The 26,066-nt window shown below is 45.2% G+C and overlaps 49 non-coding genes across 49 annotated transcripts; 25 read left to right on the top strand and 24 right to left on the bottom strand.

Moving 5' to 3' along the window:
* Positions 1-1,526: 1,526 nt before the first annotated feature.
* Trnaq-cug (transfer RNA glutamine (anticodon CUG)) lies at positions 1,527-1,598 on the top strand. The gene has a single exon. It is a non-coding gene; the product is annotated as a tRNA-Gln (tRNA).
* Positions 1,599-1,956: 358 nt separating this feature from the next.
* Positions 1,957-2,045, bottom strand: Trnay-gua (transfer RNA tyrosine (anticodon GUA)). The gene is given in 2 exon segments: positions 1,957-1,992; positions 2,009-2,045. It is a non-coding gene; the product is annotated as a tRNA-Tyr (tRNA).
* Positions 2,046-2,293: 248 nt separating this feature from the next.
* Positions 2,294-2,365, top strand: Trnaq-cug (transfer RNA glutamine (anticodon CUG)). The gene has a single exon. It is a non-coding gene; the product is annotated as a tRNA-Gln (tRNA).
* Positions 2,366-2,723: 358 nt separating this feature from the next.
* Positions 2,724-2,812, bottom strand: Trnay-gua (transfer RNA tyrosine (anticodon GUA)). Its single transcript is given in 2 exon segments — positions 2,724-2,759; positions 2,776-2,812. It is a non-coding gene; the product is annotated as a tRNA-Tyr (tRNA).
* Positions 2,813-3,060: 248 nt separating this feature from the next.
* On the top strand, positions 3,061-3,132 carry Trnaq-cug (transfer RNA glutamine (anticodon CUG)). Its single transcript has one exon. It is a non-coding gene; the product is annotated as a tRNA-Gln (tRNA).
* A 358-nt stretch (positions 3,133-3,490) lies between these two features.
* On the bottom strand, positions 3,491-3,579 carry Trnay-gua (transfer RNA tyrosine (anticodon GUA)). Its single transcript is given in 2 exon segments — positions 3,491-3,526; positions 3,543-3,579. It is a non-coding gene; the product is annotated as a tRNA-Tyr (tRNA).
* A 248-nt stretch (positions 3,580-3,827) lies between these two features.
* Trnaq-cug (transfer RNA glutamine (anticodon CUG)) lies at positions 3,828-3,899 on the top strand. The gene has a single exon. It is a non-coding gene; the product is annotated as a tRNA-Gln (tRNA).
* Positions 3,900-4,257: 358 nt separating this feature from the next.
* Trnay-gua (transfer RNA tyrosine (anticodon GUA)) lies at positions 4,258-4,346 on the bottom strand. Its single transcript is given in 2 exon segments — positions 4,258-4,293; positions 4,310-4,346. It is a non-coding gene; the product is annotated as a tRNA-Tyr (tRNA).
* A 248-nt stretch (positions 4,347-4,594) lies between these two features.
* Trnaq-cug (transfer RNA glutamine (anticodon CUG)) lies at positions 4,595-4,666 on the top strand. Its single transcript has one exon. It is a non-coding gene; the product is annotated as a tRNA-Gln (tRNA).
* Positions 4,667-5,024: 358 nt separating this feature from the next.
* Trnay-gua (transfer RNA tyrosine (anticodon GUA)) lies at positions 5,025-5,113 on the bottom strand. The gene is given in 2 exon segments: positions 5,025-5,060; positions 5,077-5,113. It is a non-coding gene; the product is annotated as a tRNA-Tyr (tRNA).
* Positions 5,114-5,361: 248 nt separating this feature from the next.
* Positions 5,362-5,433, top strand: Trnaq-cug (transfer RNA glutamine (anticodon CUG)). Its single transcript has one exon. It is a non-coding gene; the product is annotated as a tRNA-Gln (tRNA).
* A 358-nt stretch (positions 5,434-5,791) lies between these two features.
* Trnay-gua (transfer RNA tyrosine (anticodon GUA)) lies at positions 5,792-5,880 on the bottom strand. Its single transcript is given in 2 exon segments — positions 5,792-5,827; positions 5,844-5,880. It is a non-coding gene; the product is annotated as a tRNA-Tyr (tRNA).
* Positions 5,881-6,128: 248 nt separating this feature from the next.
* Trnaq-cug (transfer RNA glutamine (anticodon CUG)) lies at positions 6,129-6,200 on the top strand. The gene has a single exon. It is a non-coding gene; the product is annotated as a tRNA-Gln (tRNA).
* A 358-nt stretch (positions 6,201-6,558) lies between these two features.
* On the bottom strand, positions 6,559-6,647 carry Trnay-gua (transfer RNA tyrosine (anticodon GUA)). The gene is given in 2 exon segments: positions 6,559-6,594; positions 6,611-6,647. It is a non-coding gene; the product is annotated as a tRNA-Tyr (tRNA).
* A 248-nt stretch (positions 6,648-6,895) lies between these two features.
* Trnaq-cug (transfer RNA glutamine (anticodon CUG)) lies at positions 6,896-6,967 on the top strand. The gene has a single exon. It is a non-coding gene; the product is annotated as a tRNA-Gln (tRNA).
* Positions 6,968-7,325: 358 nt separating this feature from the next.
* On the bottom strand, positions 7,326-7,414 carry Trnay-gua (transfer RNA tyrosine (anticodon GUA)). Its single transcript is given in 2 exon segments — positions 7,326-7,361; positions 7,378-7,414. It is a non-coding gene; the product is annotated as a tRNA-Tyr (tRNA).
* Positions 7,415-7,662: 248 nt separating this feature from the next.
* On the top strand, positions 7,663-7,734 carry Trnaq-cug (transfer RNA glutamine (anticodon CUG)). The gene has a single exon. It is a non-coding gene; the product is annotated as a tRNA-Gln (tRNA).
* A 358-nt stretch (positions 7,735-8,092) lies between these two features.
* On the bottom strand, positions 8,093-8,181 carry Trnay-gua (transfer RNA tyrosine (anticodon GUA)). Its single transcript is given in 2 exon segments — positions 8,093-8,128; positions 8,145-8,181. It is a non-coding gene; the product is annotated as a tRNA-Tyr (tRNA).
* Positions 8,182-8,429: 248 nt separating this feature from the next.
* On the top strand, positions 8,430-8,501 carry Trnaq-cug (transfer RNA glutamine (anticodon CUG)). The gene has a single exon. It is a non-coding gene; the product is annotated as a tRNA-Gln (tRNA).
* Positions 8,502-8,859: 358 nt separating this feature from the next.
* On the bottom strand, positions 8,860-8,948 carry Trnay-gua (transfer RNA tyrosine (anticodon GUA)). Its single transcript is given in 2 exon segments — positions 8,860-8,895; positions 8,912-8,948. It is a non-coding gene; the product is annotated as a tRNA-Tyr (tRNA).
* Positions 8,949-9,196: 248 nt separating this feature from the next.
* Trnaq-cug (transfer RNA glutamine (anticodon CUG)) lies at positions 9,197-9,268 on the top strand. Its single transcript has one exon. It is a non-coding gene; the product is annotated as a tRNA-Gln (tRNA).
* Positions 9,269-9,626: 358 nt separating this feature from the next.
* Positions 9,627-9,715, bottom strand: Trnay-gua (transfer RNA tyrosine (anticodon GUA)). The gene is given in 2 exon segments: positions 9,627-9,662; positions 9,679-9,715. It is a non-coding gene; the product is annotated as a tRNA-Tyr (tRNA).
* Positions 9,716-9,963: 248 nt separating this feature from the next.
* Trnaq-cug (transfer RNA glutamine (anticodon CUG)) lies at positions 9,964-10,035 on the top strand. Its single transcript has one exon. It is a non-coding gene; the product is annotated as a tRNA-Gln (tRNA).
* Positions 10,036-10,393: 358 nt separating this feature from the next.
* Positions 10,394-10,482, bottom strand: Trnay-gua (transfer RNA tyrosine (anticodon GUA)). Its single transcript is given in 2 exon segments — positions 10,394-10,429; positions 10,446-10,482. It is a non-coding gene; the product is annotated as a tRNA-Tyr (tRNA).
* Positions 10,483-10,730: 248 nt separating this feature from the next.
* Positions 10,731-10,802, top strand: Trnaq-cug (transfer RNA glutamine (anticodon CUG)). The gene has a single exon. It is a non-coding gene; the product is annotated as a tRNA-Gln (tRNA).
* Positions 10,803-11,160: 358 nt separating this feature from the next.
* Positions 11,161-11,249, bottom strand: Trnay-gua (transfer RNA tyrosine (anticodon GUA)). Its single transcript is given in 2 exon segments — positions 11,161-11,196; positions 11,213-11,249. It is a non-coding gene; the product is annotated as a tRNA-Tyr (tRNA).
* A 248-nt stretch (positions 11,250-11,497) lies between these two features.
* Trnaq-cug (transfer RNA glutamine (anticodon CUG)) lies at positions 11,498-11,569 on the top strand. The gene has a single exon. It is a non-coding gene; the product is annotated as a tRNA-Gln (tRNA).
* A 358-nt stretch (positions 11,570-11,927) lies between these two features.
* Trnay-gua (transfer RNA tyrosine (anticodon GUA)) lies at positions 11,928-12,016 on the bottom strand. The gene is given in 2 exon segments: positions 11,928-11,963; positions 11,980-12,016. It is a non-coding gene; the product is annotated as a tRNA-Tyr (tRNA).
* A 248-nt stretch (positions 12,017-12,264) lies between these two features.
* Positions 12,265-12,336, top strand: Trnaq-cug (transfer RNA glutamine (anticodon CUG)). The gene has a single exon. It is a non-coding gene; the product is annotated as a tRNA-Gln (tRNA).
* A 358-nt stretch (positions 12,337-12,694) lies between these two features.
* Positions 12,695-12,783, bottom strand: Trnay-gua (transfer RNA tyrosine (anticodon GUA)). Its single transcript is given in 2 exon segments — positions 12,695-12,730; positions 12,747-12,783. It is a non-coding gene; the product is annotated as a tRNA-Tyr (tRNA).
* Positions 12,784-13,031: 248 nt separating this feature from the next.
* Trnaq-cug (transfer RNA glutamine (anticodon CUG)) lies at positions 13,032-13,103 on the top strand. Its single transcript has one exon. It is a non-coding gene; the product is annotated as a tRNA-Gln (tRNA).
* Positions 13,104-13,461: 358 nt separating this feature from the next.
* Positions 13,462-13,550, bottom strand: Trnay-gua (transfer RNA tyrosine (anticodon GUA)). The gene is given in 2 exon segments: positions 13,462-13,497; positions 13,514-13,550. It is a non-coding gene; the product is annotated as a tRNA-Tyr (tRNA).
* Positions 13,551-13,798: 248 nt separating this feature from the next.
* Trnaq-cug (transfer RNA glutamine (anticodon CUG)) lies at positions 13,799-13,870 on the top strand. The gene has a single exon. It is a non-coding gene; the product is annotated as a tRNA-Gln (tRNA).
* Positions 13,871-14,228: 358 nt separating this feature from the next.
* Positions 14,229-14,317, bottom strand: Trnay-gua (transfer RNA tyrosine (anticodon GUA)). Its single transcript is given in 2 exon segments — positions 14,229-14,264; positions 14,281-14,317. It is a non-coding gene; the product is annotated as a tRNA-Tyr (tRNA).
* Positions 14,318-14,565: 248 nt separating this feature from the next.
* Trnaq-cug (transfer RNA glutamine (anticodon CUG)) lies at positions 14,566-14,637 on the top strand. Its single transcript has one exon. It is a non-coding gene; the product is annotated as a tRNA-Gln (tRNA).
* Positions 14,638-20,704: 6,067 nt separating this feature from the next.
* On the top strand, positions 20,705-20,776 carry Trnaq-cug (transfer RNA glutamine (anticodon CUG)). The gene has a single exon. It is a non-coding gene; the product is annotated as a tRNA-Gln (tRNA).
* Positions 20,777-21,134: 358 nt separating this feature from the next.
* Positions 21,135-21,223, bottom strand: Trnay-gua (transfer RNA tyrosine (anticodon GUA)). Its single transcript is given in 2 exon segments — positions 21,135-21,170; positions 21,187-21,223. It is a non-coding gene; the product is annotated as a tRNA-Tyr (tRNA).
* A 248-nt stretch (positions 21,224-21,471) lies between these two features.
* On the top strand, positions 21,472-21,543 carry Trnaq-cug (transfer RNA glutamine (anticodon CUG)). The gene has a single exon. It is a non-coding gene; the product is annotated as a tRNA-Gln (tRNA).
* Positions 21,544-21,901: 358 nt separating this feature from the next.
* Trnay-gua (transfer RNA tyrosine (anticodon GUA)) lies at positions 21,902-21,990 on the bottom strand. The gene is given in 2 exon segments: positions 21,902-21,937; positions 21,954-21,990. It is a non-coding gene; the product is annotated as a tRNA-Tyr (tRNA).
* Positions 21,991-22,238: 248 nt separating this feature from the next.
* Trnaq-cug (transfer RNA glutamine (anticodon CUG)) lies at positions 22,239-22,310 on the top strand. The gene has a single exon. It is a non-coding gene; the product is annotated as a tRNA-Gln (tRNA).
* A 358-nt stretch (positions 22,311-22,668) lies between these two features.
* Trnay-gua (transfer RNA tyrosine (anticodon GUA)) lies at positions 22,669-22,757 on the bottom strand. The gene is given in 2 exon segments: positions 22,669-22,704; positions 22,721-22,757. It is a non-coding gene; the product is annotated as a tRNA-Tyr (tRNA).
* Positions 22,758-23,005: 248 nt separating this feature from the next.
* On the top strand, positions 23,006-23,077 carry Trnaq-cug (transfer RNA glutamine (anticodon CUG)). The gene has a single exon. It is a non-coding gene; the product is annotated as a tRNA-Gln (tRNA).
* Positions 23,078-23,435: 358 nt separating this feature from the next.
* Positions 23,436-23,524, bottom strand: Trnay-gua (transfer RNA tyrosine (anticodon GUA)). The gene is given in 2 exon segments: positions 23,436-23,471; positions 23,488-23,524. It is a non-coding gene; the product is annotated as a tRNA-Tyr (tRNA).
* Positions 23,525-23,772: 248 nt separating this feature from the next.
* On the top strand, positions 23,773-23,844 carry Trnaq-cug (transfer RNA glutamine (anticodon CUG)). Its single transcript has one exon. It is a non-coding gene; the product is annotated as a tRNA-Gln (tRNA).
* Positions 23,845-24,202: 358 nt separating this feature from the next.
* On the bottom strand, positions 24,203-24,291 carry Trnay-gua (transfer RNA tyrosine (anticodon GUA)). Its single transcript is given in 2 exon segments — positions 24,203-24,238; positions 24,255-24,291. It is a non-coding gene; the product is annotated as a tRNA-Tyr (tRNA).
* A 248-nt stretch (positions 24,292-24,539) lies between these two features.
* Positions 24,540-24,611, top strand: Trnaq-cug (transfer RNA glutamine (anticodon CUG)). Its single transcript has one exon. It is a non-coding gene; the product is annotated as a tRNA-Gln (tRNA).
* Positions 24,612-24,969: 358 nt separating this feature from the next.
* Positions 24,970-25,058, bottom strand: Trnay-gua (transfer RNA tyrosine (anticodon GUA)). Its single transcript is given in 2 exon segments — positions 24,970-25,005; positions 25,022-25,058. It is a non-coding gene; the product is annotated as a tRNA-Tyr (tRNA).
* A 248-nt stretch (positions 25,059-25,306) lies between these two features.
* Positions 25,307-25,378, top strand: Trnaq-cug (transfer RNA glutamine (anticodon CUG)). Its single transcript has one exon. It is a non-coding gene; the product is annotated as a tRNA-Gln (tRNA).
* Positions 25,379-25,736: 358 nt separating this feature from the next.
* On the bottom strand, positions 25,737-25,825 carry Trnay-gua (transfer RNA tyrosine (anticodon GUA)). The gene is given in 2 exon segments: positions 25,737-25,772; positions 25,789-25,825. It is a non-coding gene; the product is annotated as a tRNA-Tyr (tRNA).
* Between the last annotated feature and the right edge of the window lie 241 nt (positions 25,826-26,066).

Below are 26,066 nucleotides of genomic sequence, written 5' to 3'. Positions count from 1 at the left end.
GCTGGTGCCACTCTGTCGCTTCTCATCAGAGTTTCCATGTAGGGCATCGGTAAGGTCGCGGGCAATCTGCAAACCTTTCTCACGCAAACTTGGAGCAGTTTGCTCGACATTCTTGTGGGCTATCCTCCTTTTCTTATGTTTCTTCGGCGAATTGCCTCGCCTTCCATGTTCGTCAACCTCTGGAGAGGAAACGCTATCTTGCCCACCAGTTAATCCTGCCGTTTGCGCTGAGACAGGCATCTGGTTGTTGCCAGTGTCCGAATCAGTGATGTTTCCTGGGGAAGGTACATCACAGGAAAGGTTGGCCAATGTCGTACCCACTGGCTCGTTAGTGTCCGTTGGAACCTCAGGGGTCACATCAGTGATGTCCTCTGTGGTGGAAGTTTCCATTGGCGTCACGTGGTCGTCGTCCAAGGCGTTGGAAAACGGGGCCACAACTGAATGTTCCACGTTGGCCATGTTCGTGCGGGCTGCCGCCACATATGTCAGCGGTAGCGAAGTCATCGTATTAGCTGGCACTGTGTCTCCTGGTGGCAACTGCGTCACCCTGCGTTGGATACATTGAGCACGAACGTGATCCGTGGCACCGCACCCAGAGCAGGTACGCGGTTGACCGTCATATATTACGATCGCCCGGTATCCACAAATAGTAACGTAAGATGGTACGTGCCTCTGCAGTTCCATTTTAACCTGTCGAACACCGTTCAGGACAGGAACCTTAAACGTCGCCCATTTTTCGGCAACATTGCTAACAACTTTACCATAATTTTTTAGAACCGCGTCGATTTCAGCCGCAGGTACTTCAAATGGTAACTCAAAAATTCGAAGAGTTCGAAGACCAAATCCTGCATGCAAAACCTTAACCTCTCCGATGTTCCCATCACGGTGCTTAAACTTCAGCTTACCACTACACGACTGCAAGATCTGTTCGCAAATATCAGCGGTTTTAAACTTGATGTAGACAACGCTACTAACGATCGACAGGTGTACGCCAATAATTTCGTCAAAGGGTCGTTTCAGACTTTCCTCAATCCATAATTCGATCTCAAAAGATTTCGGTCGGGCATAGGTGTGATCGAATACAAATTTCAACGTGTCTCTGCGCGGTATGTCGTTCATGTTCCGGTTCTAAACATTGTCACACAATAACACGTTAGTGTGGCCGCTAGAACAGCGTTTACTCACCAGTAAACAGAACACAGCCAGCAGCAGCGAGGACGTAAACACGCCGCGCGTCCGCTCGCCACGGCCGCTGAAGCCCGACTGAGCTACCAGAGGCTCTGCATACTTTCTTATTCGTACTGATTGCTTTACGTCCGTCCCTGTCTTTCGTTTCCACACACTGCTACTCAGCGCTGCCATACAGACGCACAGGGAATGCAGTCATCGGCTGCAAGTGCAAACATTGCCCAGATTAAGTTTTATAATGCTCGATCGTGTCAATTAGGTTAAAAAATGCAAGTAGGAAGTGTCTGAAGTACGTCAGAACACTGCTAAGTGTATTTACGAGTCCCATTCTCCTGTCTGGTTCCATGGTGTAACGGTTAGCACTCTGGACTCTGAATCCAGCGATCCGAGTTCGAATCTCGGTGGAACCTTCGTTTAGTCTAAATTTTCTGTAATAAGCGTTTCTCGCCGAGGAAGTAGCAGCGATAGCCTCAGGGGTGTAGTTTCTACGTTTGTATTAAAAACGAGATGTCTATGAAACGGCTGAATATTGGTGCGACTATGTGACCTATATAGCACATTAAACGAGTAATGCCTGTAAGAGCAAGCAATTTTACTATAATTCGAAGAAATATCATTATCCTACGAAGGCTAAGAATCCCATGATTATCAACTAGCTACTAGAAGCTGAGCAAATGAATTTCCTTTAAAATAGGTTTAAAACATAGGGAGGTTCTGACCGAGTGGGCATGCTCTGGAGCCTCTTTGCTCCTGAGATTAGAAAAACAGTCCTCTGGGCCGGATTTGAACCAGCGACCTATGGATAACTGTGAATCCTCCACTACAGTCCACCGCTCTACCAACTGAGCTACCAGAGGCTCTGCATACTTTCTTATTCGTACTGATTGCTTTACGTCCGTCCCTGTCTTTCGTTTCCACACACTGCTACTCAGCGCTGCCATACAGACGCACAGGAAATGCAGTCATCGGCTGCAAGTGCAAACATTGCCCAGATTAAGTTTTATAATGCTCGATCGTGTCAATTAGGTTAAAAAATGCAAGTAGGAAGTGTCTGAAGTACGTCAGAACACTGCTAAGTGTATTTACGAGTCCCATTCTCCTGTCTGGTTCCATGGTGTAACGGTTAGCACTCTGGACTCTGAATCCAGCGATCCGAGTTCGAATCTCGGTGGAACCTTCGTTTAGTCTAAATTTTCTGTAATAAGCGTTTCTCGCCGAGGAAGTAGCAGCGATAGCCTCAGGGGTGTAGTTTCTACGTTTGTATTAAAAACGAGATGTCTATGAAACGGCTGAATATTGGTGCGACTATGTGACCTATATAGCACATTAAACGAGTAATGCCTGTAAGAGCAAGCAATTTTACTATAATTCGAAGAAATATCATTATCCTACGAAGGCTAAGAATCCCATGATTATCAACTAGCTACTAGAAGCTGAGCAAATGAATTTCCTTTAAAATAGGTTTAAAACATAGGGAGGTTCTGACCGAGTGGGCATGCTCTGGAGCCTCTTTGCTCCTGAGATTAGAAAAACAGTCCTCTGGGCCGGATTTGAACCAGCGACCTATGGATAACTGTGAATCCTCCACTACAGTCCACCGCTCTACCAACTGAGCTACCAGAGGCTCTGCATACTTTCTTATTCGTACTGATTGCTTTACGTCCGTCCCTGTCTTTCGTTTCCACACACTGCTACTCAGCGCTGCCATACAGACGCACAGGAAATGCAGTCATCGGCTGCAAGTGCAAACATTGCCCAGATTAAGTTTTATAATGCTCGATCGTGTCAATTAGGTTAAAAAATGCAAGTAGGAAGTGTCTGAAGTACGTCAGAACACTGCTAAGTGTATTTACGAGTCCCATTCTCATGTCTGGTTCCATGGTGTAACGGTTAGCACTCTGGACTCTGAATCCAGCGATCCGAGTTCGAATCTCGGTGGAACCTTCGTTTAGTCTAAATTTTCTGTAATAAGCGTTTCTCGCCGAGGAAGTAGCAGCGATAGCCTCAGGGGTGTAGTTTCTACGTTTGTATTAAAAACGAGATGTCTATGAAACGGCTGAATATTGGTGCGACTATGTGACCTATATAGCACATTAAACGAGTAATGCCTGTAAGAGCAAGCAATTTTACTATAATTCGAAGAAATATCATTATCCTACGAAGGCTAAGAATCCCATGATTATCAACTAGCTACTAGAAGCTGAGCAAATGAATTTCCTTTAAAATAGGTTTAAAACATAGGGAGGTTCTGACCGAGTGGGCATGCTCTGGAGCCTCTTTGCTCCTGAGATTAGAAAAACAGTCCTCTGGGCCGGATTTGAACCAGCGACCTATGGATAACTGTGAATCCTCCACTACAGTCCACCGCTCTACCAACTGAGCTACCAGAGGCTCTGCATACTTTCTTATTCGTACTGATTGCTTTACGTCCGTCCCTGTCTTTCGTTTCCACACACTGCTACTCAGCGCTGCCATACAGACGCACAGGAAATGCAGTCATCGGCTGCAAGTGCAAACATTGCCCAGATTAAGTTTTATAATGCTCGATCGTGTCAATTAGGTTAAAAAATGCAAGTAGGAAGTGTCTGAAGTACGTCAGAACACTGCTAAGTGTATTTACGAGTCCCATTCTCCTGTCTGGTTCCATGGTGTAACGGTTAGCACTCTGGACTCTGAATCCAGCGATCCGAGTTCGAATCTCGGTGGAACCTTCGTTTAGTCTAAATTTTCTGTAATAAGCGTTTCTCGCCGAGGAAGTAGCAGCGATAGCCTCAGGGGTGTAGTTTCTACGTTTGTATTAAAAACGAGATGTCTATGAAACGGCTGAATATTGGTGCGACTATGTGACCTATATAGCACATTAAACGAGTAATGCCTGTAAGAGCAAGCAATTTTACTATAATTCGAAGAAATATCATTATCCTACGAAGGCTAAGAATCCCATGATTATCAACTAGCTACTAGAAGCTGAGCAAATGAATTTCCTTTAAAATAGGTTTAAAACATAGGGAGGTTCTGACCGAGTGGGCATGCTCTGGAGCCTCTTTGCTCCTGAGATTAGAAAAACAGTCCTCTGGGCCGGATTTGAACCAGCGACCTATGGATAACTGTGAATCCTCCACTACAGTCCACCGCTCTACCAACTGAGCTACCAGAGGCTCTGCATACTTTCTTATTCGTACTGATTGCTTTACGTCCGTCCCTGTCTTTCGTTTCCACACACTGCTACTCAGCGCTGCCATACAGACGCACAGGAAATGCAGTCATCGGCTGCAAGTGCAAACATTGCCCAGATTAAGTTTTATAATGCTCGATCGTGTCAATTAGGTTAAAAAATGCAAGTAGGAAGTGTCTGAAGTACGTCAGAACACTGCTAAGTGTATTTACGAGTCCCATTCTCCTGTCTGGTTCCATGGTGTAACGGTTAGCACTCTGGACTCTGAATCCAGCGATCCGAGTTCGAATCTCGGTGGAACCTTCGTTTAGTCTAAATTTTCTGTAATAAGCGTTTCTCGCCGAGGAAGTAGCAGCGATAGCCTCACGGGTGTAGTTTCTACGTTTGTATTAAAAACGAGATGTCTATGAAACGGCTGAATATTGGTGCGACTATGTGACCTATATAGCACATTAAACGAGTAATGCCTGTAAGAGCAAGCAATTTTACTATAATTCGAAGAAATATCATTATCCTACGAAGGCTAAGAATCCCATGATTATCAACTAGCTACTAGAAGCTGAGCAAATGAATTTCCTTTAAAATAGGTTTAAAACATAGGGAGGTTCTGACCGAGTGGGCATGCTCTGGAGCCTCTTTGCTCCTGAGATTAGAAAAACAGTCCTCTGGGCCGGATTTGAACCAGCGACCTATGGATAACTGTGAATCCTCCACTACAGTCCACCGCTCTACCAACTGAGCTACCAGAGGCTCTGCATACTTTCTTATTCGTACTGATTGCTTTACGTCCGTCCCTGTCTTTCGTTTCCACACACTGCTACTCAGCGCTGCCATACAGACGCACAGGAAATGCAGTCATCGGCTGCAAGTGCAAACATTGCCCAGATTAAGTTTTATAATGCTCGATCGTGTCAATTAGGTTAAAAAATGCAAGTAGGAAGTGTCTGAAGTACGTCAGAACACTGCTAAGTGTATTTACGAGTCCCATTCTCCTGTCTGGTTCCATGGTGTAACGGTTAGCACTCTGGACTCTGAATCCAGCGATCCGAGTTCGAATCTCGGTGGAACCTTCGTTTAGTCTAAATTTTCTGTAATAAGCGTTTCTCGCCGAGGAAGTAGCAGCGATAGCCTCAGGGGTGTAGTTTCTACGTTTGTATTAAAAACGAGATGTCTATGAAACGGCTGAATATTGGTGCGACTATGTGACCTATATAGCACATTAAACGAGTAATGCCTGTAAGAGCAAGCAATTTTACTATAATTCGAAGAAATATCATTATCCTACGAAGGCTAAGAATCCCATGATTATCAACTAGCTACTAGAAGCTGAGCAAATGAATTTCCTTTAAAATAGGTTTAAAACATAGGGAGGTTCTGACCGAGTGGGCATGCTCTGGAGCCTCTTTGCTCCTGAGATTAGAAAAACAGTCCTCTGGGCCGGATTTGAACCAGCGACCTATGGATAACTGTGAATCCTCCACTACAGTCCACCGCTCTACCAACTGAGCTACCAGAGGCTCTGCATACTTTCTTATTCGTACTGATTGCTTTACGTCCGTCCCTGTCTTTCGTTTCCACACACTGCTACTCAGCGCTGCCATACAGACGCACAGGAAATGCAGTCATCGGCTGCAAGTGCAAACATTGCCCAGATTAAGTTTTATAATGCTCGATCGTGTCAATTAGGTTAAAAAATGCAAGTAGGAAGTGTCTGAAGTACGTCAGAACACTGCTAAGTGTATTTACGAGTCCCATTCTCCTGTCTGGTTCCATGGTGTAACGGTTAGCACTCTGGACTCTGAATCCAGCGATCCGAGTTCGAAACTCGGTGGAACCTTCGTTTAGTCTAAATTTTCTGTAATAAGCGTTTCTCGCCGAGGAAGTAGCAGCGATAGCCTCAGGGGTGTAGTTTCTACGTTTGTATTAAAAACGAGATGTCTATGAAACGGCTGAATATTGGTGCGACTATGTGACCTATATAGCACATTAAACGAGTAATGCCTGTAAGAGCAAGCAATTTTACTATAATTCGAAGAAATATCATTATCCTACGAAGGCTAAGAATCCCATGATTATCAACTAGCTACTAGAAGCTGAGCAAATGAATTTCCTTTAAAATAGGTTTAAAACATAGGGAGGTTCTGACCGAGTGGGCATGCTCTGGAGCCTCTTTGCTCCTGAGATTAGAAAAACAGTCCTCTGGGCCGGATTTGAACCAGCGACCTATGGATAACTGTGAATCCTCCACTACAGTCCACCGCTCTACCAACTGAGCTACCAGAGGCTCTGCATACTTTCTTATTCGTACTGATTGCTTTACGTCCGTCCCTGTCTTTCGTTTCCACACACTGCTACTCAGCGCTGCCATACAGACGCACAGGAAATGCAGTCATCGGCTGCAAGTGCAAACATTGCCCAGATTAAGTTTTATAATGCTCGATCGTGTCAATTAGGTTAAAAAATGCAAGTAGGAAGTGTCTGAAGTACGTCAGAACACTGCTAAGTGTATTTACGAGTCCCATTCTCCTGTCTGGTTCCATGGTGTAACGGTTAGCACTCTGGACTCTGAATCCAGCGATCCGAGTTCGAATCTCGGTGGAACCTTCGTTTAGTCTAAATTTTCTGTAATAAGCGTTTCTCGCCGAGGAAGTAGCAGCGATAGCCTCAGGGGTGTAGTTTCTACGTTTGTATTAAAAACGAGATGTCTATGAAACGGCTGAATATTGGTGCGACTATGTGACCTATATAGCACATTAAACGAGTAATGCCTGTAAGAGCAAGCAATTTTACTATAATTCGAAGAAATATCATTATCCTACGAAGGCTAAGAATCCCATGATTATCAACTAGCTACTAGAAGCTGAGCAAATGAATTTCCTTTAAAATAGGTTTAAAACATAGGGAGGTTCTGACCGAGTGGGCATGCTCTGGAGCCTCTTTGCTCCTGAGATTAGAAAAACAGTCCTCTGGGCCGGATTTGAACCAGCGACCTATGGATAACTGTGAATCCTCCACTACAGTCCACCGCTCTACCAACTGAGCTACCAGAGGCTCTGCATACTTTCTTATTCGTACTGATTGCTTTACGTCCGTCCCTGTCTTTCGTTTCCACACACTGCTACTCAGCGCTGCCATACAGACGCACAGGAAATGCAGTCATCGGCTGCAAGTGCAAACATTGCCCAGATTAAGTTTTATAATGCTCGATCGTGTCAATTAGGTTAAAAAATGCAAGTAGGAAGTGTCTGAAGTACGTCAGAACACTGCTAAGTGTATTTACGAGTCCCATTCTCCTGTCTGGTTCCATGGTGTAACGGTTAGCACTCTGGACTCTGAATCCAGCGATCCGAGTTCGAATCTCGGTGGAACCTTCGTTTAGTCTAAATTTTCTGTAATAAGCGTTTCTCGCCGAGGAAGTAGCAGCGATAGCCTCAGGGGTGTAGTTTCTACGTTTGTATTAAAAACGAGATGTCTATGAAACGGCTGAATATTGGTGCGACTATGTGACCTATATAGCACATTAAACGAGTAATGCCTGTAAGAGCAAGCAATTTTACTATAATTCGAAGAAATATCATTATCCTACGAAGGCTAAGAATCCCATGATTATCAACTAGCTACTAGAAGCTGAGCAAATGAATTTCCTTTAAAATAGGTTTAAAACATAGGGAGGTTCTGACCGAGTGGGCATGCTCTGGAGCCTCTTTGCTCCTGAGATTAGAAAAACAGTCCTCTGGGCCGGATTTGAACCAGCGACCTATGGATAACTGTGAATCCTCCACTACAGTCCACCGCTCTACCAACTGAGCTACCAGAGGCTCTGCATACTTTCTTATTCGTACTGATTGCTTTACGTCCGTCCCTGTCTTTCGTTTCCACACACTGCTACTCAGCGCTGCCATACAGACGCACAGGAAATGCAGTCATCGGCTGCAAGTGCAAACATTGCCCAGATTAAGTTTTATAATGCTCGATCGTGTCAATTAGGTTAAAAAATGCAAGTAGGAAGTGTCTGAAGTACGTCAGAACACTGCTAAGTGTATTTACGAGTCCCATTCGCCTGTCTGGTTCCATGGTGTAACGGTTAGCACTCTGGACTCTGAATCCAGCGATCCGAGTTCGAATCTCGGTGGAACCTTCGTTTAGTCTAAATTTTCTGTAATAAGCGTTTCTCGCCGAGGAAGTAGCAGCGATAGCCTCAGGGGTGTAGTTTCTACGTTTGTATTAAAAACGAGATGTCTATGAAACGGCTGAATATTGGTGCGACTATGTGACCTATATAGCACATTAAACGAGTAATGCCTGTAAGAGCAAGCAATTTTACTATAATTCGAAGAAATATCATTATCCTACGAAGGCTAAGAATCCCATGATTATCAACTAGCTACTAGAAGCTGAGCAAATGAATTTCCTTTAAAATAGGTTTAAAACATAGGGAGGTTCTGACCGAGTGGGCATGCTCTGGAGCCTCTTTGCTCCTGAGATTAGAAAAACAGTCCTCTGGGCCGGATTTGAACCAGCTACCTATGGATAACTGTGAATCCTCCACTACAGTCCACCGCTCTACCAACTGAGCTACCAGAGGCTCTGCATACTTTCTTATTCGTACTGATTGCTTTACGTCCGTCCCTGTCTTTCGTTTCCACACACTGCTACTCAGCGCTGCCATACAGACGCACAGGAAATGCAGTCATCGGCTGCAAGTGCAAACATTGCCCAGATTAAGTTTTATAATGCTCGATCGTGTCAATTAGGTTAAAAAATGCAAGTAGGAAGTGTCTGAAGTACGTCAGAACACTGCTAAGTGTATTTACGAGTCCCATTCTCCTGTCTGGTTCCATGGTGTAACGGTTAGCACTCTGGACTCTGAATCCAGCGATCCGAGTTCGAATCTCGGTGGAACCTTCGTTTAGTCTAAATTTTCTGTAATAAGCGTTTCTCGCCGAGGAAGTAACAGCGATAGCCTCAGGGGTGTAGTTTCTACGTTTGTATTAAAAACGAGATGTCTATGAAACGGCTGAATATTGGTGCGACTATGTGACCTATATAGCACATTAAACGAGTAATGCCTGTAAGAGCAAGCAATTTTACTATAATTCGAAGAAATATCATTATCCTACGAAGGCTAAGAATCCCATGATTATCAACTAGCTACTAGAAGCTGAGCAAATGAATTTCCTTTAAAATAGGTTTAAAACATAGGGAGGTTCTGACCGAGTGGGCATGCTCTGGAGCCTCTTTGCTCCTGAGATTAGAAAAACAGTCCTCTGGGCCGGATTTGAACCAGCGACCTATGGATAACTGTGAATCCTCCACTACAGTCCACCGCTCTACCAACTGAGCTACCAGAGGCTCTGCATACTTTCTTATTCGTACTGATTGCTTTACGTCCGTCCCTGTCTTTCGTTTCCACACACTGCTACTCAGCGCTGCCATACAGACGCACAGGAAATGCAGTCATCGGCTGCAAGTGCAAACATTGCCCAGATTAAGTTTTATAATGCTCGATCGTGTCAATTAGGTTAAAAAATGCAAGTAGGAAGTGTCTGAAGTACGTCAGAACACTGCTAAGTGTATTTACGAGTCCCATTCTCCTGTCTGGTTCCATGGTGTAACGGTTAGCACTCTGGACTCTGAATCCAGCGATCCGAGTTCGAATCTCGGTGGAACCTTCGTTTAGTCTAAATTTTCTGTAATAAGCGTTTCTCGCCGAGGAAGTAGCAGCGATAGCCTCAGGGGTGTAGTTTCTACGTTTGTATTAAAAACGAGATGTCTATGAAACGGCTGAATATTGGTGCGACTATGTGACCTATATAGCACATTAAACGAGTAATGCCTGTAAGAGCAAGCAATTTTACTATAATTCGAAGAAATATCATTATCCTACGAAGGCTAAGAATCCCATGATTATCAACTAGCTACTAGAAGCTGAGCAAATGAATTTCCTTTAAAATAGGTTTAAAACATAGGGAGGTTCTGACCGAGTGGGCATGCTCTGGAGCCTCTTTGCTCCTGAGATTAGAAAAGCAGTCCTCTGGGCCGGATTTGAACCAGCGACCTATGGATAACTGTGAATCCTCCACTACAGTCCACCGCTCTACCAACTGAGCTACCAGAGGCTCTGCATACTTTCTTATTCGTACTGATTGCTTTACGTCCGTCCCTGTCTTTCGTTTCCACACACTGCTACTCAGCGCTGCCATACAGACGCACAGGAAATGCAGTCATCGGCTGCAAGTGCAAACATTGCCCAGATTAAGTTTTATAATGCTCGATCGTGTCAATTAGGTTAAAAAATGCAAGTAGGAAGTGTCTGAAGTACGTCAGAACACTGCTAAGTGTATTTACGAGTCCCATTCTCCTGTCTGGTTCCATGGTGTAACGGTTAGCACTCTGGACTCTGAATCCAGCGATCCGAGTTCGAATCTCGGTGGAACCTTCGTTTAGTCTAAATTTTCTGTAATAAGCGTTTCTCGCCGAGGAAGTAGCAGCGATAGCCTCAGGGGTGTAGTTTCTACGTTTGTATTAAAAACGAGATGTCTATGAAACGGCTGAATATTGGTGCGACTATGTGACCTATATAGCACATTAAACGAGTAATGCCTGTAAGAGCAAGCAATTTTACTATAATTCGAAGAAATATCATTATCCTACGAAGGCTAAGAATCCCATGATTATCAACTAGCTACTAGAAGCTGAGCAAATGAATTTCCTTTAAAATAGGTTTAAAACATAGGGAGGTTCTGACCGAGTGGGCATGCTCTGGAGCCTCTTTGCTCCTGAGATTAGAAAAACAGTCCTCTGGGCCGGATTTGAACCAGCGACCTATGGATAACTGTGAATCCTCCACTACAGTCCACCGCTCTACCAACTGAGCTACCAGAGGCTCTGCATACTTTCTTATTCGTACTGATTGCTTTACGTCCGTCCCTGTCTTTCGTTTCCACACACTGCTACTCAGCGCTGCCATACAGACGCACAGGAAATGCAGTCATCGGCTGCAAGTGCAAACATTGCCCAGATTAAGTTTTATAATGCTCGATCGTGTCAATTAGGTTAAAAAATGCAAGTAGGAAGTGTCTGAAGTACGTCAGAACACTGCTAAGTGTATTTACGAGTCCCATTCTCCTGTCTGGTTCCATGGTGTAACGGTTAGCACTCTGGACTCTGAATCCAGCGATCCGAGTTCGAATCTCGGTGGAACCTTCGTTTAGTCTAAATTTTCTGTAATAAGCGTTTCTCGCCGAGGAAGTAGCAGCGATAGCCTCAGGGGTGTAGTTTCTACGTTTGTATTAAAAACGAGATGTCTATGAAACGGCTGAATATTGGTGCGACTATGTGACCTATATAGCACATTAAACGAGTAATGCCTGTAAGAGCAAGCAATTTTACTATAATTCGAAGAAATATCATTATCCTACGAAGGCTAAGAATCCCATGATTATCAACTAGCTACTAGAAGCTGAGCAAATGAATTTCCTTTAAAATAGGTTTAAAACATAGGGAGGTTCTGACCGAGTGGGCATGCTCTGGAGCCTCTTTGCTCCTGAGATTAGAAAAACAGTCCTCTGGGCCGGATTTGAACCAGCGACCTATGGATAACTGTGAATCCTCCACTACAGTCCACCGCTCTACCAACTGAGCTACCAGAGGCTCTGCATACTTTCTTATTCGTACTGATTGCTTTACGTCCGTCCCTGTCTTTCGTTTCCACACACTGCTACTCAGCGCTGCCATACAGACGCACAGGAAATGCAGTCATCGGCTGCAAGTGCAAACATTGCCCAGATTAAGTTTTATAATGCTCGATCGTGTCAATTAGGTTAAAAAATGCAAGTAGGAAGTGTCTGAAGTACGTCAGAACACTGCTAAGTGTATTTACGAGTCCCATTCTCCTGTCTGGTTCCATGGTGTAACGGTTAGCACTCTGGACTCTGAATCCAGCGATCCGAGTTCGAATCTCGGTGGAACCTTCGTTTAGTCTAAATTTTCTGTAATAAGCGTTTCTCGCCGAGGAAGTAGCAGCGATAGCCTCAGGGGTGTAGTTTCTACGTTTGTATTAAAAACGAGATGTCTATGAAACGGCTGAATATTGGTGCGACTATGTGACCTATATAGCACATTAAACGAGTAATGCCTGTAAGAGCAAGCAATTTTACTATAATTCGAAGAAATATCATTATCCTACGAAGGCTAAGAATCCCATGATTATCAACTAGCTACTAGAAGCTGAGCAAATGAATTTCCTTTAAAATAGGTTTAAAACATAGGGAGGTTCTGACCGAGTGGGCATGCTCTGGAGCCTCTTTGCTCCTGAGATTAGAAAAACAGTCCTCTGGGCCGGATTTGAACCAGCGACCTATGGATAACTGTGAATCCTCCACTACAGTCCACCGCTCTACCAACTGAGCTACCAGAGGCTCTGCATACTTTCTTATTCGTACTGATTGCTTTACGTCCGTCCCTGTCTTTCGTTTCCACACACTGCTACTCAGCGCTGCCATACAGACGCACAGGAAATGCAGTCATCGGCTGCAAGTGCAAACATTGCCCAGATTAAGTTTTATAATGCTCGATCGTGTCAATTAGGTTAAAAAATGCAAGTAGGAAGTGTCTGAAGTACGTCAGAACACTGCTAAGTGTATTTACGAGTCCCATTCTCCTGTCTGGTTCCATGGTGTAACGGTTAGCACTCTGGACTCTGAATCCAGCGATCCGAGTTCGAATCTCGGTGGAACCTTCGTTTAGTCTAAATTTTCTGTAATAAGCGTTTCTCGCCGAGGAAGTAGCAGCGATAGCCTCAGGGGTGTAGTTTCTACGTTTGTATTAAAAACGAGATGTCTATGAAACGGCTGAATATTGGTGCGACTATGTGACCTATATAGCACATTAAACGAGTAATGCCTGTAAGAGCAAGCAATTTTACTATAATTCGAAGAAATATCATTATCCTACGAAGGCTAAGAATCCCATGATTATCAACTAGCTACTAGAAGCTGAGCAAATGAATTTCCTTTAAAATAGGTTTAAAACATAGGGAGGTTCTGACCGAGTGGGCATGCTCTGGAGCCTCTTTGCTCCTGAGATTAGAAAAACAGTCCTCTGGGCCGGATTTGAACCAGCGACCTATGGATAACTGTGAATCCTCCACTACAGTCCACCGCTCTACCAACTGAGCTACCAGAGGCTCTGCATACTTTCTTATTCGTACTGATTGCTTTACGTCCGTCCCTGTCTTTCGTTTCCACACACTGCTACTCAGCGCTGCCATACAGACGCACAGGAAATGCAGTCATCGGCTGCAAGTGCAAACATTGCCCAGATTAAGTTTTATAATGCTCGATCGTGTCAATTAGGTTAAAAAATGCAAGTAGGAAGTGTCTGAAGTACGTCAGAACACTGCTAAGTGTATTTACGAGTCCCATTCTCCTGTCTGGTTCCATGGTGTAACGGTTAGCACTCTGGACTCTGAATCCAGCGATCCGAGTTCGAATCTCGGTGGAACCTTCGTTTAGTCTAAATTTTCTGTAATAAGCGTTTCTCGCCGAGGAAGTAGCAGCGATAGCCTCAGGGGTGTAGTTTCTACGTTTGTATTAAAAACGAGATGTCTATGAAACGGCTGAATATTGGTGCGACTATGTGACCTATATAGCACATTAAACGAGTAATGCCTGTAAGAGCAAGCAATTTTACTATAATTCGAAGAAATATCATTATCCTACGAAGGCTAAGAATCCCATGATTATCAACTAGCTACTAGAAGCTGAGCAAATGAATTTCCTTTAAAATAGGTTTAAAACATAGGGAGGTTCTGACCGAGTGGGCATGCTCTGGAGCCTCTTTGCTCCTGAGATTAGAAAAACAGTCCTCTGGGCCGGATTTGAACCAGCGACCTATGGATAACTGTGAATCCTCCACTACAGTCCACCGCTCTACCAACTGAGCTACCAGAGGCTCTGCATACTTTCTTATTCGTACTGATTGCTTTACGTCCGTCCCTGTCTTTCGTTTCCACACACTGCTACTCAGCGCTGCCATACAGACGCACAGGAAATGCAGTCATCGGCTGCAAGTGCAAACATTGCCCAGATTAAGTTTTATAATGCTCGATCGTGTCAATTAGGTTAAAAAATGCAAGTAGGAAGTGTCTGAAGTACGTCAGAACACTGCTAAGTGTATTTACGAGTCCCATTCTCCTGTCTGGTTCCATGGTGTAACGGTTAGCACTCTGGACTCTGAATCCAGCGATCCGAGTTCGAATCTCGGTGGAACCTTCGTTTAGTCTAAATTTTCTGTAATAAGCGTTTCTCGCCGAGGAAGTAGCAGCGATAGCCTCAGGGGTGTAGTTTCTACGTTTGTATTAAAAACGAGATGTCTATGAAACGGCTGAATATTGGTGCGACTATGTGACCTATATAGCACATTAAACGAGTAATGCCTGTAAGAGCAAGCAATTTTACTATAATTCGAAGAAATATCATTATCCTACGAAGGCTAAGAATCCCATGATTATCAACTAGCTACTAGAAGCTGAGCAAATGAATTTCCTTTAAAATAGGTTTAAAACATAGGGAGGTTCTGACCGAGTGGGCATGCTCTGGAGCCTCTTTGCTCCTGAGATTAGAAAAACAGTCCTCTGGGCCGGATTTGAACCAGCGACCTATGGATAACTGTGAATCCTCCACTACAGTCCACCGCTCTACCAACTTTTTTTTTTTTTTTTTTCCACTTTTTTTTTTTTTTTTTTTTTTTTTTTAATATATATTTTTTAATTTTTTTTACTTTGTTTGAAGAGATTGTAAATTTTTTTTTTTGTGTTTTTTTTTTTGTTCCTTATCGTTTTTCGTTTGTTTTGACAAATTTTCCAAATGATATATTTTTTTTTTGTTCCTTAATCTCTAATCTCTTTGTTCGTTGTATTGTGGTTAGACGTTTGTCTTCTGTCCATCTGCGTTCTTCGTTTTCTTTCTTCGGGTTTGCATTTTTGTTGATTAAAATACACCAAAATATTTATATCGTCGAAAGAACTGCTACTGGGAAGGAAATATTCGTGAAATTCAGACGTTGTCATATGCATCATACCCAGGAGACAAATGAGTGTCTTCGCAGAGAGTATATCCTTCGACTGTAGTACAGGGATGACGAATTGTTGTAACCGATGTCCCACTTGTCCATGTTCTATGGCATCCCAAGGACGACGTGAAGAAAATGTTGAAATGTTGACTGATACCGGTGACCATATTGGCTGGTTGTGCGCCAGTGTTGTGTTGAGAGATAGACTTGAAAATCTAAGACATTAGGGGCACTGCCGGACAGAATATAGTTAATAAAATGTCCCACGAGCCATAGGTAACTGTTATGTTTGGCAGCTGGGAAAAGTCGGAAATCTGGGCGCAGAATGTCTTGGATCTGAATCGCATGAGGCGCAGTCCGGTTAAGCACAGCGAGTTTTTTGCGCGTCCAGTTCCAGATGTGCACTTGGTCCTTGCAGACAAACAGATGAGCAATAGTCGCCACCACGTGGCACAAGCCGCAGTAGGGACTCGGTTCAAGATTAATCCTGTGTCGCTTTTCTTGCGTCGGTACAGTTTCAGTGACCACGTCATACCATTTGGAGCGAACATCTGTCGGAAGTGTCGGATTATGAATGTTAGTCCAAACGAGGGACCAATTGCAAGCCGGATACTTCTTTTCCAAGGGGCCAGGCAGTGACGGCCGAAGTAAGTGGCGGTACAGTTGAACTGTCGGCTTCTTGAAAAGCTCGTCGTCGAGATAGCTACTTTCAAGATAATACAGTGCTATATGCTGAAAGTGCGGGCTGACGCGGCCAATGTCCACAGGCGGAGATAAGTTGGGAGGGCGGAACAGCTGATAGAGCCGCTTCGTGACGGTGTCTTCGCTGGCGGTGAGTATACGCCATGAGCGTTTCAGATACAGAGCCAAGGCGTGAATGCCGGGGTTTTTCAAGCCGAGGCCTCCCATATCGCATGGCAAAGCTGTCGTGGTGAAGGAAACCTTAAAAATATTGAGCTTCCAGACGTACCAGGCGGCCGCCGCTAGAAGTGATCTTGCTACTGTGGTTGGCATGGGTAGGACGGCGGCAACAAACTGTAATTTGGAGAGGGCATAAGAATTGACGAAAAAGGCTCGCTGCAAACGATCGAGGTGTCGCATATTTTGGTCACGCAGGAGTGCTTTTATCGCCTGAATTTTGGGTATCCAATTTTTGTGAGACATGTCCAGTGGCCGGGCCGTGACGTAGAGACCAAGGTGTTTTCTAGTCTGTACACAGGGCAGCCAAGCGTCGCCCGTGAGCGGTCGTTCCTGACCAAGCGTTAAGACGGCGGATTTATTGACGTTTAACATTGCACCACTATCGCTTTGGAATTCCTCAAGAATGCGCTTCGCTGCGGTGACATCGCGAACGTCATTAAGGAGCACGCTGACATCGTCGGCGTATGCTTGGACCACAGACTTGACACCATAAAACTGGAATCCAGGTAGGCTATGATGTAGGCGGCGCAACAAGGGTTCCATGAGGATCGCATAAAGCGTCGTTGAGAGAGGGCAGCCTTGCTTGATACCCCGTGAGAGCTGGATGTACTCCGTCAATGTATTATTGATCAAGAACCGTGTACGTGTACCACGGATACAGTTGTTGATGAGGTGGATAAAATTAAGACTGAAGCCCATAGTTTCCATCACGCTACTGAGATAACGATAGTCAGCCCGATCGTAAGCCTTGTCAAAATCGAGAAATGCTATGGCCATAGGAGTGTGGGTGGCCCAGGTGAGGGAGACGAGATCCCGATACAGCGCCAAAATGGTGGACAATGAGCGACCACGTATCGCACTCATTTGGTATGGTCCCAGAAGATCGGGTAACAGCTGCCGTAATCGGGCGTTGAGGGCGCGCGTCAGAAGTTTAAAGTCCGCATTGAGCAAAGTAATGGGCCGCAGATCTTTGGTGGTGATCGGCGTTGGCGTCTTAGGTAGTAAAACAGTTAACCCCTCTGTGAAGGCTTGGGGCAGAGCAATCCCACGTAGTATTTCATTGTACATCTCCGTGAGTCCGTCCCCTAATATAGGCCAATATTTGACGTAAAACTCGACAGAGAGCCCGTCCGTGCCCGGAGATTTATTTCGTGGTGCGGCAAGCAGGGCATCCTTTAGTTCTTCGTTGGTAAAGGGAGCGAGCAAGTCCCGATTGTGGTCGTCGGTAATGCGGTACGGTGGGTCTCCAGAGTGATACCATTCTCGCACTTTCTCATGTGGTACATCCGCACGGGTGTAAAGTGCGGCAAAGTGGTTGGCAACATGGTTTTTGATGTCGCGGTGTTGGGTATAAAAAGCACCGTCGGCATCTTGCAACTTATGAATAAGTTTCCTGCGCGCCGCATGTAACTGTTGGACGATATGGTGAACAGACGTCTGCTGTTGCGGCAAGTTGGTGAAGTCACGTGCACGAATCTGGTGGCCGATAGCGTTCCGTCCCATCAAGGATGTAATTTTCGCTTGGAGTCTGCGTACGTGCGTGATGTTATTAGGCACCTGATGATAATCCCGGTACAATTCTCGCAGGGCGCAGAAATAGAATTCAGTGATTTCTTTCTCACCGCGCGCGCGAATCCTGGCGTGGTGTCTGAGGCAAGTAATGAGTTTCCTCTTTGCATAAAGCGTCCACCAATCAATCCACGTGGGGTACGTGGGTCTGCGTGATGTTACGGAATGCCAAACCGACCGTATCTCACGCTCTAAAGTGGCGTCTTGTAAGAGGCGACAGTTGAGTTGCCATCGTCCGAAGCCTCTGTAAACCTTCTGCGGCGAGTGATTAAAGACGGTGTGGTAAGCGATATGGTCACTGAAATTAACGGGCCAATATTCGCAAGTTCCCACGTCGGCTAAAAGATCGCGGTGCACATATATGCGATCTAACCTGCTGGAAGACGTCGGCGTAAAGTGAGTAAAGGCAACATCATCTGGGTGTAAGGTCTCCCACGTGTCGACTAACTGCAATTCTGTGACCAGTGTCAGCAGTTCCTGACTGAAGTTAAAATTCGGCGTTTGATCGGAGCGGCGCAAAACGCAATTAAAGTCACCACCCATAATAATACGCAGACGCAAGTCGGTGATTAAAGGCGCTATCTCTCCAGTATAAAACTCCTTCCTCGCCGCTCGCGCGCTGGAACCGGAAGGAGCGTACACATTAAGAAGGAGTACATCATGGAACTGGGCGGCAATGCCCCGTCCTGTAGGTAACATGGACAAACAAGAACATTCAATGCCTTCCCGATACAGAATGATGGTACCGGCCTCCGTTCCTATATTGACAATGGCGTCATAACCGGGGACGTCGGCTAGGAGTGGAGTCATGGCTTCCTGTACGAACAGAATATCTATATCAGCGGCCCGTAAATACTGTCGAAGGCTGTGGATTTTTGCTTGAGAGACAATGCGGTTTACATTCACAGTAGAAATCTTATATGATTGTCGTGAACGGAGCGATATGGGACGACTGGTCATCTGCAGATGGAAACAGGTAAGATTTTTATCCCTTCAGCAGGCGTCCGCTTCGGAGGTCGAATAAGTCTAGACGTCGCCGTCCGTGGAAGCTGCATTGCGCCGGGGCGTAAGCAGCGTATCACCAGTTGCCATCGGTTCGTCACGGTCGGGAGTGCCGGCCATATCTTCAGTGTCATCCGCCCAATTGACAACAGACACAGCCGTTGTCGCGCCTGCTGTGGCGGTTCCGGAACCGCATAGCGGGCCGTCACCCTGCGCATCCGGCACTTGGTCCGTCCGCGGTGGTGCACAAGTCTCTGCCCTCCGCGTGTCAAGGTTGGAGACATCATCGTCAATAGTCATGGGTGAGGCCAACGACGGAAGACAATCGTCGGTCCCCGAAGTGTCATCGCAGATCATGCGGCCTGCTTGTTTGGCCTTTTCACGCAAGAGGGGCGCCGATTGGGCTGCCTCAGGACGAGCGATCCGACGTTTCTTGTGTTTTTTCGGGGAGGACCTACCGACGGAGACTTCCGCATTCTCTAAAGGAAGAGGAAGAGTCCCTGTCTCTTGCCGTCTGTCAACATCGGTAGTAGCAGCCTCTACGCCGTCGACCCGAGCTGCCTCACGTGAGGCGTCAGGCGGCACCGCGTCTAGTAAGCCAGTGGCCGGTAAAGCTTCCTGAGTGGTAGATATTTCCATAGGTACATCTCCGTCCTTCGTAATATCGGCCACACTAAGTCCCACGTCCACAGCCGGCGCCGTGGGTGTATTAGCACGGACCGCCGCTACATAAGTAGTCGGTAATATTGTCGGTTGCGTGGGAGTGGCTAGTTCACCCGCAGGCAGCTGTGTTACACGTCGTTGGATGCACTGTGCTCGGACGTGGCCTGTGGAATTACAGCCGGAACATGTACGGGGCTGACCCTCATACATGATTATCGCCCTGTATCCACAAATCGTTAGGTAGGATGGAATATGCCGTTGCAATTCGATCTTAATTTGCCGCACGCCATTCAAGACAGGGTACTTATGGAACGAGGCCCACTTTTCGGCAATGTTACTGATTATTTTGCCGTAGGACTTAAGAGAAGCATTAATTTGTTCGGCCGTGATTTCAAAAGGCAACTCGAAAATCCTGACGGTGCGAATACCAAGACCAGCGTGGACAACAGTCACCTCACCCACATTCCCGTCACTGTGTCGAAATTTATAAGTACCGCCACATGACTCGATGATTTTGTCGCACAATTCTGGGTCACGCAATTTGATATAAGCCGTGCTACTAACAATAGACAAATGGATACCAATGATATCGGTGGGGGGTAATTTTACGTCTTCATCAAGAAATCGTTCGACTTCGTAATACTTCGGTCGAGAGAAACTGCCATCAAACATAAACTTCAAAGTATCTTTTCGCTCTGGGTGATCCATGTTAGGTTCTAGTCGTTAACAACAAGATGTAATGCGCGCCGCAACGGCCCTCGACTCACCACGTGCTGCACCGCAAGCCGCAGCTGAGCACGTAAACAACGCTCCAGGCACGTCCGACTGGCACGACGGCCGCACCTCGACTGTGAGCTACCAGAGGCTCTGCATACTTTCTTATTCGTACTGATTGCTTTACGTCCGTCCCTGTCTTTCGTTTCCACACACTGCTACTCAGCGCTGCCATACAGACGCACAGGAAATGCAGTCATCGGCTGCAAGTGCAAACATTGCCCAGATTAAGTTTTATAATGCTCGATCGTGTCAATTAGGTTAAAAAATGCAAGTAGGAAGTGTCTGAAGTACGTCAGAACACTGCTAAGTGTATTTACGAGTCCCATTCTCCTGTCTGGTTCCATGGTGTAACGGTTAGCACTCTGGACTCTGAATCCAGCGATCCGAGTTCGAATCTCGGTGGAACCTTCGTTTAGTCTAAATTTTCTGTAATAAGCGTTTCTCGCCGAGGAAGTAGCAGCGATAGCCTCAGGGGTGTAGTTTCTACGTTTGTATTAAAAACGAGATGTCTATGAAACGGCTGAATATTGGTGCGACTATGTGACCTATATAGCACATTAAACGAGTAATGCCTGTAAGAGCAAGCAATTTTACTATAATTCGAAGAAATATCATTATCCTACGAAGGCTAAGAATCCCATGATTATCAACTAGCTACTAGAAGCTGAGCAAATGAATTTCCTTTAAAATAGGTTTAAAACATAGGGAGGTTCTGACCGAGTGGGCATGCTCTGGAGCCTCTTTGCTCCTGAGATTAGAAAAACAGTCCTCTGGGCCGGATTTGAACCAGCGACCTATGGATAACTGTGAATCCTCCACTACAGTCCACCGCTCTACCAACTGAGCTACCAGAGGCTCTGCATACTTTCTTATTCGTACTGATTGCTTTACGTCCGTCCCTGTCTTTCGTTTCCACACACTGCTACTCAGCGCTGCCATACAGACGCACAGGAAATGCAGTCATCGGCTGCAAGTGCAAACATTGCCCAGATTAAGTTTTATAATGCTCGATCGTGTCAATTAGGTTAAAAAATGCAAGTAGGAAGTGTCTGAAGTACGTCAGAACACTGCTAAGTGTATTTACGAGTCCCATTCTCCTGTCTGGTTCCATGGTGTAACGGTTAGCACTCTGGACTCTGAATCCAGCGATCCGAGTTCGAATCTCGGTGGAACCTTCGTTTAGTCTAAATTTTCTGTAATAAGCGTTTCTCGCCGAGGAAGTAGCAGCGATAGCCTCAGGGGTGTAGTTTCTACGTTTGTATTAAAAACGAGATGTCTATGAAACGGCTGAATATTGGTGCGACTATGTGACCTATATAGCACATTAAACGAGTAATGCCTGTAAGAGCAAGCAATTTTACTATAATTCGAAGAAATATCATTATCCTACGAAGGCTAAGAATCCCATGATTATCAACTAGCTACTAGAAGCTGAGCAAATGAATTTCCTTTAAAATAGGTTTAAAACATAGGGAGGTTCTGACCGAGTGGGCATGCTCTGGAGCCTCTTTGCTCCTGAGATTAGAAAAACAGTCCTCTGGGCCGGATTTGAACCAGCGACCTATGGATAACTGTGAATCCTCCACTACAGTCCACCGCTCTACCAACTGAGCTACCAGAGGCTCTGCATACTTTCTTATTCGTACTGATTGCTTTACGTCCGTCCCTGTCTTTCGTTTCCACACACTGCTACTCAGCGCTGCCATACAGACGCACAGGAAATGCAGTCATCGGCTGAAAGTGCAAACATTGCCCAGATTAAGTTTTATAATGCTCGATCGTGTCAATTAGGTTAAAAAATGCAAGTAGGAAGTGTCTGAAGTACGTCAGAACACTGCTAAGTGTATTTACGAGTCCCATTCTCCTGTCTGGTTCCATGGTGTAACGGTTAGCACTCTGGACTCTGAATCCAGCGATCCGAGTTCGAATCTCGGTGGAACCTTCGTTTAGTCTAAATTTTCTGTAATAAGCGTTTCTCGCCGAGGAAGTAGCAGCGATAGCCTCAGGGGTGTAGTTTCTACGTTTGTATTAAAAACGAGATGTCTATGAAACGGCTGAATATTGGTGCGACTATGTGACCTATATAGCACATTAAACGAGTAATGCCTGTAAGAGCAAGCAATTTTACTATAATTCGAAGAAATATCATTATCCTACGAAGGCTAAGAATCCCATGATTATCAACTAGCTACTAGAAGCTGAGCAAATGAATTTCCTTTAAAATAGGTTTAAAACATAGGGAGGTTCTGACCGAGTGGGCATGCTCTGGAGCCTCTTTGCTCCTGAGATTAGAAAAACAGTCCTCTGGGCCGGATTTGAACCAGCGACCTATGGATAACTGTGAATCCTCCACTACAGTCCACCGCTCTACCAACTGAGCTACCAGAGGCTCTGCATACTTTCTTATTCGTACTGATTGCTTTACGTCCGTCCCTGTCTTTCGTTTCCACACACTGCTACTCAGCGCTGCCATACAGACGCACAGGAAATGCAGTCATCGGCTGCAAGTGCAAACATTGCCCAGATTAAGTTTTATAATGCTCGATCGTGTCAATTAGGTTAAAAAATGCAAGTAGGAAGTGTCTGAAGTACGTCAGAACACTGCTAAGTGTATTTACGAGTCCCATTCTCCTGTCTGGTTCCATGGTGTAACGGTTAGCACTCTGGACTCTGAATCCAGCGATCCGAGTTCGAATCTCGGTGGAACCTTCGTTTAGTCTAAATTTTCTGTAATAAGCGTTTCTCGCCGAGGAAGTAGCAGCGATAGCCTCAGGGGTGTAGTTTCTACGTTTGTATTAAAAACGAGATGTCTATGAAACGGCTGAATATTGGTGCGACTATGTGACCTATATAGCACATTAAACGAGTAATGCCTGTAAGAGCAAGCAATTTTACTATAATTCGAAGAAATATCATTATCCTACGAAGGCTAAGAATCCCATGATTATCAACTAGCTACTAGAAGCTGAGCAAATGAATTTCCTTTAAAATAGGTTTAAAACATAGGGAGGTTCTGACCGAGTGGGCATGCTCTGGAGCCTCTTTGCTCCTGAGATTAGAAAAACAGTCCTCTGGGCCGGATTTGAACCAGCGACCTATGGATAACTGTGAATCCTCCACTACAGTCCACCGCTCTACCAACTGAGCTACCAGAGGCTCTGCATACTTTCTTATTCGTACTGATTGCTTTACGTCCGTCCCTGTCTTTCGTTTCCACACACTGCTACTCAGCGCTGCCATACAGACGCACAGGAAATGCAGTCATCGGCTGCAAGTGCAAACATTGCCCAGATTAAGTTTTATAATGCTCGATCGTGTCAATTAGGTTAAAAAATGCAAGTAGGAAGTGTCTGAAGTACGTCAGAACACTGCTAAGTGTATTTACGAGTCCCATTCTCCTGTCTGGTTCCATGTTGTAACGGTTAGCACTCTGGACTCTGAATCCAGCGATCCGAGTTCGAATCTCGGTGGAACCTTCGTTTAGTCTAAATTTTCTGTAATAAGCGTTTCTCGCCGAGGAAGTAGCAGCGATAGCCTCAGGGGTGTAGTTTCTACGTTTGTATTAAAAACGAGATGTCTATGAAACGGCTGAATATTGGTGCGACTATGTGACCTATATAGCACATTAAACGAGTAATGCCTGTAAGAGCAAGCAATTTTACTATAATTCGAAGAAATATCATTATCCTACGAAGGCTAAGAATCCCATGATTATCAACTAGCTACTAGAAGCTGAGCAAATGAATTTCCTTTAAAATAGGTTTAAAACATAGGGAGGTTCTGACCGAGTGGGCATGCTCTGGAGCCTCTTTGCTCCTGAGATTAGAAAAACAGTCCTCTGGGCCGGATTTGAACCAGCGACCTATGGATAACTGTGAATCCTCCACTACAGTCCACCGCTCTACCAACTGAGCTACCAGAGGCTCTGCATACTTTCTTATTCGTACTGATTGCTTTACGTCCGTCCCTGTCTTTCGTTTCCACACACTGCTACTCAGCGCTGCCATACAGACGCACAGGAAATGCAGTCATCGGCTGCAAGTGCAAACATTGCCCAGATTAAGTTTTATAATGCTCGATCGTGTCAATTAGGTTAAAAAATGCAAGTAGGAAGTGTCTGAAGTACGTCAGAACACTGCTAAGTGTATTTACGAGTCCCATTCTCCTGTCTGGTTCCATGGTGTAACGGTTAGCACTCTGGACTCTGAATCCAGCGATCCGAGTTCGAATCTCGGTGGAACCTTCGTTTAGTCTAAATTTTCTGTAATAAGCGTTTCTCGCCGAGGAAGTAGCAGCGATAGCCTCAGGGGTGTAGTTTCTACGTTTGTATTAAAAACGAGATGTCTATGAAACGGCTGAATATTGGTGCGACTATGTGACCTATATAGCACATTAAACGAGTAATGCCTGTAAGAGCAAGCAATTTTACTATAATTCGAAGAAATATCATTATCCTACGAAGGCTAAGAATCCCATGATTATCAACTAGCTACTAGAAGCTGAGCAAATGAATTTCCTTTAAAATAGGTTTAAAACATAGGGAGGTTCTGACCGAGTGGGCATGCTCTGGAGCCTCTTTGCTCCTGAGATTAGAAAAACAGTCCTCTGGGCCGGATTTGAACCAGCGACCTATGGATAACTGTGAATCCTCCACTACAGTCCACCGCTCTACCAACTGAGCTACCAGAGGCTCTGCATACTTTCTTATTCGTACTGATTGCTTTACGTCCGTCCCTGTCTTTCGTTTCCACACACTGCTACTCAGCGCTGCCATACAGACGCACAGGAAATGCAGTCATCGGCTGCAAGTGCAAACATTGCCCAGATTAAGTTTTATAATGCTCGATCGTGTCAATTAGGTTAAAAAATGCAAGTAGGAAGTGTCTGAAGTACGTCAGAACACTGCTAAGTGTATTTACGAGTCCCATTCTCCTGTCTGGTTCCATGGTGTAACGGTTAGCACTCTGGACTCTGAATCCAGCGATCCGAGTTCGAATCTCGGTGGAACCTTCGTTTAGTCTAAATTTTCTGTAATAAGCGTTTCTCGCCGAGGAAGTAGCAGCGATAGCCTCAGGGGTGTAGTTTCTACGTTTGTATTAAAAACGAGATGTCTATGAAACGGCTGAATATTGGTGCGACTATGTGACCTATATAGCACATTAAACGAGTAATGCCTGTAAGAGCAAGCAATTTTACTATAATTCGAAGAAATATCATTATCCTACGAAGGCTAAGAATCCCATGATTATCAACTAGCTACTAGAAGCTGAGCAAATGAATTTCCTTTAAAATAGGTTTAAAACATAGGGAGGTTCTGACCGAGTGGGCATGCTCTGGAGCCTCTTTGCTCCTGAGATTAGAAAAACAGTCCTCTGGGCCGGATTTGAACCAGCGACCTATGGATAACTGTGAATCCTCCACTACAGTCCACCGCTCTACCAACTGAGCTACCAGAGGCTCTGCATACTTTCTTATTCGTACTGATTGCTTTACGTCCGTCCCTGTCTTTCGTTTCCACACACTGCTACTCAGCGCTGCCATACAGACGCACAGGAAATGCAGTCATCGGCTGCAAGTGCAAACATTGCCCAGATTAAGTTTTATAATGCTCGATCGTGTCAATTAGGTTAAAAAATGCAAGTAGGAAGTGTCTGAAGTACGTCAGAACACTGCTAAGTGTATTTACGAGTCCCATTCT

Source organism: Schistocerca serialis, chromosome 2 (genome assembly GCF_023864345.2).
Source record: "Schistocerca serialis cubense isolate TAMUIC-IGC-003099 chromosome 2, iqSchSeri2.2, whole genome shotgun sequence".
Taxonomy (NCBI): domain Eukaryota; kingdom Metazoa; phylum Arthropoda; class Insecta; order Orthoptera; family Acrididae; genus Schistocerca; species Schistocerca serialis.
The sequence above is the reverse complement of the archived record's forward strand: the minus strand, read 5'-3'. Positions and strand labels throughout refer to the sequence as shown.